We start from the raw sequence: 9,140 nt of genomic DNA, 5'->3' as shown, positions 1-9,140 counted from the left end.
GACTATGGAAGTTGGTTCCTATAATATTGAGTTAGTAAAAGACTTCGTCTACCTCGGCACCTCCGTAAACACAACAAACGACATCAGTTGTGAAATAAAAAGAAGAATTGTATTGGCCAACAGATGCTACTTTGGTTTAAGTAAGCACTTTAAAAACAAAGCCACATCTCGACAAACAAAAATAACGCTCTACAAAACACTGATACTACCCGTGCTGATGTATGGCTCCGAAGCCTGGGTACTTTCGCAAGCAGACATGGCAGTGCTTGGTGTGTTTGAGAGAAAAGTCTTCGAAAGATCTACGGACCAATCTGCGTTGACGGTGAATATCGACGTCGCATGAACCACGAGCTGTATCTGCTATACAACGACATTAATATTGTTAAACGTATCGAGATGCAGCGATTGCGTTGGCTAGGCCATATCATAAGAATGAGCGATGATAAACCAGCTAAAAAGGCGTATAAATACAAAATTGGCAGGCCAAGGAATAGATGGCACAAACAAGTGGATGATGAGATGAAAAAGCGCGGTATTCCAGAGTGCGAAGCAACAAATAGAGAGAATTGGAGATCTTTTCTTAGTTCGGCCTATGGAACAAATGTTCTGTAATGGGCCAGCTATGTAAGTAAGTAGTAATCACGGCAAGAGTTCATCGATCAATTTAGATCTTTGTATGTAGGACTATCCTACAGCACTACGAAGCAATGGTTTAATGAATTCAAACGTGGCCGACACTTGGTCGCTAGAGTCGTCCAAAAAAACGTTATACCAGAAAAGAATTAAGCCCTGCGTAAACGGATAATGTAAGATCGCCATGTTATACACTAGCACAATTTGAAATTTGCCCAAAAAATGATCTTGTCGTTGGCTCAAAGAAAATGTGACTAAATACGATCGCGGTGCTTCAAATGACGTTTATAAGATCGTCACAGACGGCGAATCTTGGATATACGCATGTGAGCCTGAAACAAAACAGCAAGCGGCAGTAGGGGTCTTCGAAGGCGAGCCAAATCCAACTAAAGTTGTTCAAGGAAAAAGCACTTCGAAGCAAATGGTCGCCCGTTTCTTCGGCTAAACTGACCACGTGGCTACTAAACGACTTGAGGAAGGTAGGTCGGTTAATTCTAAGTGGTACAACACAATTTGTTTGCCTGAAGTCTCCGGAGAAATTCGAAAAACGAACAAGAAAAAACGAATAATTGTACACCACACATCGATTCAAACCAGCGCCTTTTTGACCGGACAATTGATGGACGTGGAATTGATGGCCCATCCGCCGTACAGCCCAGACTTGGAACCCAATAATTTTTTTTGAAAACTGCAAATGAAGAAAAAACGTGTAGTGAAAGATTTTCGTCGCCAGAAGATGTGTATTAATCGGGGTGAAAAAAGGGCTTCAACAATTGGTTTGAGTGCATGAAAAAGTTTTTGTGGGGTTAACGGACAAATAATGAAATCGAAAATTAAAATCCACTTAATTAATTAATTAATTCTCGTGTAATTTAAATGTAAATTTTGTATGTTTTCAAGCTTTACCAAATTTGTTTTCGATTTGCGTTTCCCCACTACACATAAGACACTGAACATGGCTAATGTAAAGTAAATTATCAATGTGTGAAACAGCGACATCTATTGTGTCTAGTTCGACCTAAAATATGGGGGTTGTCTACGATTAAGTTTATCCGAGACATATACCAAACGGTGTGTTCATTCACAATAAGACACTACTGTATTATCGACATGATGGGGATTTCACAGTACTTATCTCTCGTATATCTAATATTTTATTGGTAAAAAGATAGTGCAGCAATATGTCAATAGATGGGGATAACATATATTGCGGGGTCATGCACATACACACCAGAGTTCTGCATAAATGACCTAAAAATTCACAGTCGTTGATTTTGCCAAAAAAAATTCTGGCAAGGACAACCTGCTTGCTAAACCAATTTTAAACGATATGAAGAGCTCATAAACTTTTTCCAAATTTTGTGTGAGAGATACCAAAAAGAGTGTATATCCCGTCTATATCTGGAAGGAATAATACTATTTGCAAAGTTTGGACCAATTCGATTTCTCCCTTCGGGAGTGATCGTTCACAGCATTTCGCAAAAAAAAATTATTTTTGTATACAAAAGTCTTAATTTGCGTTTGTTTTGGAAACTTTAAAATTGAGTAAAATATTAAAACTGATATCAGTCATATGTACTTCATCGGTAAGGTGGCGGTTCATAGGGGAGAAGCATTTCAGCATTTTCGATTTAATAAAATTCTTCGTATGGAGGGTATAATTAAATTTGTCATTTCGTTTGTAACACATCGAAATATTCATCGGAAACCCTATAAAATATATACATATATTCTTGATCAGGGTAAAATTCTAAGTCGATATAACCATTTCCGTGTGTCCGTCTGTTGAAATCAAGATCAAACTCGCAATTTTTAAGATAGAGCTTTGTAATTTGGTGCAGAAATTTATATTACTCTTAGGATGTTTGGTATTGCAAATGGGCTATATCGGTCAACGGTTTGGTATAGCCCCCATAGAACGGAACCTCCCGATTTTCGGTATTTTGAATGTTGTGGCCACAATAATCCACAGTAATGGCTGAAATTTGATATTTAGTTTTCATTTGGAGTATAAAACTTTCCATATGAAATTTGTCGATATATGACGCGTTCATATAGCCGCACATAGAACATAATTCCCGTTTTTAAGTTTTTTGAAGGTTGTGGCCACAATAATACACCGAAATGCCTAAAATTTGGTATTTAGTCTTCGTTGGATGTATAAAACTTTCAATATGAAATTTGTCGGTATAGATCCACGCCTTTATATAGCCCCCATAGAACGGTACCTCCGGATTTCCCATATTTTGAAGTTTGTAGCATCAATATTCCACCGAAATTGTTGAAATTTGGTATTTAGTTTTCTTTTAGAATATAAAACTTTCCATATGAAATTTGTCCGTATAGGTCCACGCCTTTATATAGCCCCCATCGAACGGTAACTTCGGATTTCCGGTATTTCAAAGTTTGTGGTATCAATATTCCACCAAAATTGTTGAAATTTGGTATTTAGTCTTCATTTTGGGTACAAAACTTTCCATATGAAATTTGTCGGTATATGTATGTCCACGCCTTATGGTATAGGTTCACGCCTTCATTTGGCCCCGCACAGAGCGGTCCCTCCCGATTTTCGGCATTTTGAAGGTTATGGCCAAAATAATCCACCAAAATGGCTAAAATTTGGTATTTAGTCTTCGTTGGGGGTATAAAACTTTCAATATGAAATTTGTCGCTATAGATCCACGCCTTCATATAGCCCCCATAGTACGGTGCCTCCCTATTTCCTATATTTTGAAGGTTGTGGCCTCAATATTCCTCCGAAATGGCTGAAATTTGGTGCTTAGTGTTCGTTGGGGGTAAAAAACTTTCGTCCAGAATTTTGTCGACATAGGTCTACGCCTTCATATAGCACCCATAGAACTGTACCTCTGGATTTCCGGTATTTTGAAGTTTGTGGCATCAATATTCCACCGAAATTGTTGAAATTTCGTATTTAGTCTTCATTTGGGGTACAAAACTTTCATATTCATATTGCCCCATAGAACTGTACATCCCAACTTTCGATATTTTGAAGGTTATGGCCTCAAAAAGCAGCCTACTATGAAAAAACGAAAGAAAAGAAAAACAAACCCCTCTAAAGTTGACGAACCCCGCAAACGTTTTGAGGTCCATGATCTGCGAATCTGCACCTGGAATGTTCGCACTCTTTATGGAGAAGGTACAAGGCCGATATTACTGCCATACAGGAAATACGATGGATTGGGAAAGGCGTCACAACAACACCTAAAGTTGACGCACTGTATTATAGCTGCCATGACGTAAAGCATGAGATTGGTTGCGGATTCGTAGTTAGTCGGAGGCTAAAACATCTGGTATCAAGCTTCACCCCAGTGAATGAAAGACTTGCAGCAATTCGAATAAAAGCTAAATTCTTCAACATCAGGTTTATTTGCGCTCATGCTCCCACTGAAGAAAATGTCGAACAGACCAAAAATATATTTTACGAGAAGAAGAAACATATGACCGTTGCCCTGCCCATGACATTAAAATCATTGTAGGCGATTTTAATGCCAAAATTGGAAAGGAGAATATCTTTGGCCCAACAGTCGGGAAATTCAGTCTCCACAGTGAAACATCTGACAATGGTATGAGGCTGATAGACTTTGCAGCTGAAAAAAACATGGTAGTTAGCAGTACCAGATTTAATCATCTCGATATTCATAAGGGCACCTGGCTGTCTCCAGATCAGAAAACAAGAAATCAAATTGATCATGTTGTAAGAGATGGAAGACATTCATCGAACGTGTTGGATGTACGACAGCAATAAATCGGCTGAAGAATAATAAGGCAGCAGGAGCCGACGGCTTACCAGCCGAGCTGTTCAAAACCGGAGGCGACACGCTGATAAGGTGTATTCATCAGATAGTTAGCACCATCTGGCAGGAAGAACGAGTACCCGACGATTGGAACCTGAGTATCCTGTGCCCCGTCCACAAGAAGGGAGATAAGACTGTATGCTCTAACTATAGGGGCATAAGTCTACTCCCTATTGCCTACAATATCGTGTCAGGGATATTGTGCGAACGACTAAAGCCAACGAGATAATTGAACCATACCAATGCGGCTTTAGACCTGGCAAGTCCACCATTGACCAGATATTTACCCTGAGGCAAATCCTGGAGAAGACCCAAAGATGCAGATCGACACCTACCACCTTTTTGTCGATTATAAAGCAGCCTTCGACAGCCCGCTGCGTTCAAAGGTATTCCAAGCCATGTCTGAATTTGGTATACCCGCAAAGTTCATCCGGGTTTGTAAAATGACTTTAACTGACACGAGGTCCTCAGTTAAAATAGGAAAGAACCTCTCCGAAGAGTTTGGTACCAAAAGAGGTTTCAGACAAGGAGGCAGCCTTTCGTGTGATCTCTTCAACATCCTGCTGGAAAAGGTTATACGAGAGGCAAACGTCAAAAGAAGTGGCTCAATCTACACCAATTGTCACATGTTACTTGCTTATGCTGATGATATAGACATCATGGGCCGATCCGTAAAAGAAGTAACTGATACCTTTATGAAGGTCGAAGGAGAATCTGCTAAAGTGGGTCTGGCGGTAAACGTTGAGAAGACCAAGTCATGGTGTCGACGCGCCATGCGTCCATTGACCTCGGACCGACTGTGCAAGTTGGTTCCTATAATTTTGAGGTAGTAAAAGACTTCGTATACCTCGGCACCTCCGTAAACACAACAAACGACATCAGTTGTGAACAGATGCTACTTTGGTTTAAGTAAGCAGTTTAAAAACAAAGCCACATCGCGTCAAACAAAAATAACGCTCTACAAAACACTGATACTACCTGTGCTGATGTATGGATCCGAAGCCTGGGTACTTGCGCAAGCAGACATGGCAGTGTTTGGTGTGTTTGAGAGAAAAATTCTTCGAAAGATCTACGGACCAATCTGCGTTGACGGTGAATATCGACGTCGCATGAACCACGAGCTGTATCTGCTATACAACGACATCAGTATTGTTAAACGTATCGAGATGCAGCGATTGCGTTGGCTAGGCCATATCATAAGAATGAGCGATAGTGAACCCGCTAAAATGGCGTATAAATACGGACCGCTTGGCGGTGCACGCAGAATTGGCAAGACAAGGAATAGATGGCGCAAAGAAGTGGATGATGGGATGAAAAGGCGCGGTATTCCTGAGTGCGAAGCAACAAATAGAGAGAATTGGAGATCTTTTCTTAGTTCGGTCTATGGAACAAATGTTCTGTAATGGGCCAGCTAAGTAAGTAAGTAGTCCTTCATACAGCCCCTATAGAACGGTACCTCCGGATTTCCGGTACTTTGAAGTTTCCACCGAAATTATTGAAATTTGGTATTTAGTTTTCATTTGGGGTATAAAATTTTCATATGAAATTTGGCGATATAGGTCCACGCGTCCCTATAGCCCCCATAGAAGGTTGTGCCCTCAATATTCCTCCGAAATGGGTGAAATTTGGTACTTAGTCTTCGTTGTAGGTATAAAACTTTCTTAGTCTTCGTTATGGGTATAAAACTTTCCCCCAGAAATTTTTCGGTATAGGTCCACGCCTTCATATTGCCCCATAGAACTGTTCATCCCAATTTTCGATATTTTGAAGGTTGTGGCCTCAGTATTCCACCGTAATGGCTGAAATTATGTATTTGGTCTTCGTTGGGGCTACACAACTTTCCTCCGTTTCGATATAGCCCCCATAAAACGGTGCCTTCCGATTTTCGTATTTCTGGGTGTTATGACGTCAATATCCCACCGAAATGCCTGAAATTTGTTATTTAGTCTTCCATGCGGTTATAAAATATTCCAGAAGAGAATTATCTGAATAAGTCCACGTCTTCCTATATCCCCATAGAAGCGTACCTCTTGATTTTCGGTATTTTATAGGTTTTAGCCACATTATCTTACCGAAATATCGGATGTTTGGCCCCCATAGAACGGTACCTCCCGAATTTCGGTATTTTGAAATTGCTGAAATTTAGTATTCAGTCTTCTTTATAAACGAAAGGAAACTAATTGTTTCATTTTACTTCAAAACAGCTCCTGGTGGAGGGTATAACAAGTTCGGCCCGGTCGAACTTAACGCCGTTCTTACTTGTTTTTTTATTTAAAAAAAAAATATTTCATTTAATAGAATTTTTTCTAATTCTTAAATAGAATTATTTTATTTAATTATATAGAATAAAAGTTATTTTAGTCATTAATAGGCAAAGGTTCATTCAATCCCGCTACAGGAAATCAGTTTTGAAAAAAATGTCATAAAGTCATAACCCTAGTGTATACCCTCTATAGCCTAAAGGCTGATGGTATAAAAACATTTAAAATGTTCGCTGTGGAAATCCAATTTCCCAATGAAACTTTCCGGTTTGAACAAATCGTATTTTCTAGATAAATTACCGACAAAGTAACCACATTTAAACAACTTCATGCTTTAAAATCTAATTCAAATTGCGAAAGTCGTTTTCAACTATGTTCTAAGTATATAAATCCAATATTTCATGATACTTCATCAATTCAAACAACAGTTAGTTATCTGTCTAAAAGCGTCTGTCTCAACATGTTTTCGAAAAAAATCGTGGTCGTTTTTATTATCTCAGGTTTGTACAAAATGTAATTTATAATTACAACAACAACATATTAGTTTTACAAATCGTGTTTTTATTTAGCTGCTCTACTTGGCATATTTACCGTCAAAGCCCAGCAGAATAGTCTGGTACAGAATTTGGGTACTGCCTTGGTTGATATTACCAAAATTCTGGGAGATGTTGGTACAATTCTTGCAAATCCTGCAGTTCTTCTCAATGGAGAGCTGGGTGAAAATGTTGGTGAACTGGTAAATCACATAACAGAGCTTGTAGGCGATTTGTTAAAAACAGTAGCAGACCTACTTTCGGCATTGGGTTTAGCAAGCAACTAACGAAGTTTGTGCAACAAATGTGTGTGTTTCATAAATGCAAAAGTAAATCACCTAAATAAAAATAAATCTGTTTATATCCTGATTAGTATTTTATTTTTCTTTGTTGTGTTGCAACAAAATAATACTCAGCACAATTCTAAATGTTTACATCACTCGTATCAGGATAATATAGAGGTTCCTCGTATTGCATGACAAAATGCGTGGACGAGGTCAAGTGAAAATACAGATGTCGTATATTTAGCATGAATATTCGATACAAAATATCACAATACCCAATCTGGCTGTACTTTCTGACATGAGGAAAGAATCCGTTTTACCCCCGCTACGCAACATTTGTTCTAAAACCCGAAATAAGCATAGATTTCCTCTCCTCTCTATTTGGTGTTTTATTTTCCTAATTTTGAATATTTTGGTTTTTGATAACTTCTTCCACTTGTTTACTTCATCGGATCGTTCTGGGTGTACCGCCGTACTCATAGAGTTCGTACATTTTGTTCAGTTATCTGGTTCCGTTTAGGTTAGGTTAGGTTGAAACTCTTTTCAGGTGTCGAGTAATCGCCACAGGCCCTGGTGGACATACACTTAAGACAGAAGTAGACCTGTTGTGCACTCTAGACTAGATTTATGTGAAATAGGGGACTCTGCCGTATTTTATTTAAGGAATTCTGTGCCCTTGACAAAATCCTTTAATTGTTTCACGTCGTTTACCACTACATGATTACGATCTGGTATTGTGTTGTTCCCTAAGAACTGGGATCAGATGTTTGCAAAAACGGGTCAGAAAAAAATCCAGCGTTTCGTTATTTTCTCCGCATGTCCTGCATATGCTGTTATCTGCTCAATTAATTTTGTGTAGATGAGCTTGTAAACCCTGGTCACCTGAAAGGACACCTGTAAGCCTACTCAACTCTGCCTTACCTAGCACTAATAGGTTTTTATTTTTTTTTCCTCATTTGGGTCTCCCCATAGGATTTTTGTGGGTTTCATTATTTCCTCTCTATTCCATAGGGATAAGTGGGCATTTTTGCTAAAGTTTATAACTCTAGTCGAGACGCGTTCAGTGGTTTTGCGTTCTCTAAGTTTGCTGTTGCTAATTCCCTTCAATTTTTTGCCAGAGAATTTGCTATCTCCCGGCACCCATATTATACGCACCGAGCCATGTTGAGGTTAGCTGTTGATCGAATTTATACAATCCAAGACTGTTTGTGATTTTACTGTCTTGGATTTTATTGCTTTGATTGCAGTTTTACTGTCCGTAAGGACATTATGAAAAAACGAAAGAAAAGAAAAACAAACCCCTCTAAAGTTGACGAACCACACAAACGTTTTAAGGACCATGATCTGCGAATCTGCACCTGGAATGTTCACACTCTTTATAGAGAAGGGGCAGTTTACGCATTGGCAGATGTACTTGAAAAGTACAAGGCCGACATTACTGCCATACAGGAAATACGATGGAATGGGAAAGGCGTCACAACAACACCTAAAGGTGACGCACTGTATTATAGATGCCATGACACAAAGCATGAGTTGCGGATTTTTAGTTGGTCAGAGGTTAAAACATCTGGTCTCCAGCTTCACCCCAGTGAAGGAAAGACTCGCTGCAATTCG

The 9,140-nt window shown here is 39.1% G+C and overlaps 1 long non-coding RNA gene across 1 annotated transcript; it reads left to right on the top strand.

Moving 5' to 3' along the window:
• The first annotated feature begins 7,068 nt into the window (after window positions 1-7,068).
• LOC141402359 (uncharacterized) lies at window positions 7,069-7,617 on the top strand. Its single transcript, XR_012412603.1, has 2 exons — window positions 7,069-7,209; window positions 7,279-7,617. It is a non-coding gene; the product is annotated as an uncharacterized lncRNA (long non-coding RNA).
• The last annotated feature ends 1,523 nt before the right edge of the window (window positions 7,618-9,140 follow it).

This window comes from Musca autumnalis, unplaced genomic scaffold (genome assembly GCF_047663935.1).
Source record: "Musca autumnalis isolate F117 unplaced genomic scaffold, ASM4766393v1 scaffold_4, whole genome shotgun sequence".
Taxonomy (NCBI): Eukaryota; Metazoa; Arthropoda; class Insecta; order Diptera; family Muscidae; genus Musca; species Musca autumnalis.
Note: the sequence above shows the minus strand (reverse complement) of the source record. Positions and strands in the feature narration are given on the sequence as shown.